At 39.6% G+C, this 1,744-nt stretch overlaps 1 protein-coding gene across 1 annotated transcript in view; it reads right to left on the reverse strand.

Moving 5' to 3' along the window:
- LOC106873265 (heart- and neural crest derivatives-expressed protein 2) overlaps positions 1-311 on the reverse strand; it is a 103,057-nt gene extending 102,746 nt beyond the window's left edge. Inside the window, exon 1 of the mRNA XM_052972579.1 lies at positions 102-311. The gene's annotated coding sequence lies outside the window, so the exon portion shown is untranslated. The remainder of the gene's footprint in view (positions 1-101) is intronic.
- Positions 312-1,744: the final 1,433 nt, after the last annotated feature.

The raw sequence follows: 1,744 nt of genomic DNA on the forward strand, positions 1-1,744 counted from the left end.
ATATATATATATATATATATATACATGTGTTCACAATAGCAACCACAGCAACCGCCAAAGAAACGACAATTTCAAGGAAAAATAAAGAAATATTCAGAAACCGTATTATGTGTTGTAGTAGTAGTTGCAGTAGTAGTAGTAGCAGTAGTAGTAGTAGTAGTTGATATACGGAATCATATATCTGGCGTTTGTCTTCACTTGTTCCACAAAACTGGCGACATTTCGTAACAGAATTGAGTCAATCCCTGACTTTGTGTCCACAATGTTTTCAATCACTCAGCCTTCCGACCGACCACCTCACACAAACTGAAGCAACATTACAACAGCAGTAGTAGTAGTAGTAGTAGTAGTAGTAGTAGTAGTAGTAGTAGTAGTAGTAGTAGTAGTAGCAGCAGCAGCAGCAGTAGCAGTAGCAGCGGCGGTGGCGGCGGTGGTACAACTATTGGATGGAGAAATAGTTGTGCGAAATGATAAAGAATCTCGCCTGAAAGGATGATGGTGGGAGGGGATTAGTGAGGAAGCTGGTAGCGAACTGCTGTGGGTGTGGTCTCTGAGTTGCAATAGCGGGGGTGCGGAGAGGGGTCGTCTTGTGTGTCTGCTGAATTTGAAGTCCTAAAATCACAGTAAAATTTGGGTTTTTATTCCGATTTCTGATTTTGTTGATCTTTGTTTATGTTTGAGAATTACGACTGCGGTCGATCTGGGACATCGCATCTCGTTTGATAATCCGGATACTATCTCACTCAGCATAGCCGTAGTAAATAATTATATGCCATTACTGTCTTCAGGCACCCAAACACACGCAACATACATCTACATGCATATATCGAAACGCCAGTGTTTTAATGGTGGCAGCTGATGAAGGATATGTCCTCTATGTGGCCTGCTTGTTTTTTGTAACTGGTTTATCATTTTGTCCATGTTTTTTTGCAACGTCATGTACCCAGATATGTATCTATATGTACATGTAGATGAAGGTATGTACATACATGTACGTATATATGCATATACTCATATATTGTTTGTATTATACATATATATATATATATACATTGGGTCATCCCATAAACAATGCGGTTTTTTAAACTTCTTTTATTTTTCAAAATTAAGATAAACAAATTTTTTTTTTAATCTTAAATATATTCTCCTTCATTTTCTACAATGCTCTTTCCATCTATCTGGTAGACTTGCAAGGCCCCTCTTCCAAACTTCACTTGTCCGTGACAAAAAATACTCCCCCAGTACAGTTCTGACCTCGTCTACAGAATTCATTTTTTTCTGTCCAAATGATTTTGAAGATAGTGGAATAAATGATAAACAAATGGGGCAATGTCCGGCGAATATGGTGGGTAGAGCATCGTTTCCCATTCAAACTGTTCCAGCTTTTAAAGTGTCATCCTCGCTGTATGTGGCCGACCATTATTCTGATGGAAGAACACCTTTCGTTTTGAAACCAAAGATGGTCGTTTTCCTTCTAGCGCTGACTTAAGCCGCTCAGGCTGCTCGCAATAGATCTCCTTTGTTATCGTTTGGTTTGGGTTTAAAAGTTCAAAGTGGACTAAACCTTTCATATATCCTACCAAACAGATAACAACACCTTACGTGGGGGAAGGCCTTCTTTAGCCTTGGGTGCCGGTGTTTCTCTTTCCCCTACTCACTATCTTCGGTGTTAGACATTTTTATAGAGAACCCGTTTCTCGTCACCAGTCACTATTCGGTCCCAAAAAAGCTTCATTCGTGAGAC

Source organism: Octopus bimaculoides, chromosome 13 (genome assembly GCF_001194135.2).
Source record: "Octopus bimaculoides isolate UCB-OBI-ISO-001 chromosome 13, ASM119413v2, whole genome shotgun sequence".
In the NCBI taxonomy this organism is placed as follows: domain Eukaryota; kingdom Metazoa; phylum Mollusca; class Cephalopoda; order Octopoda; family Octopodidae; genus Octopus; species Octopus bimaculoides.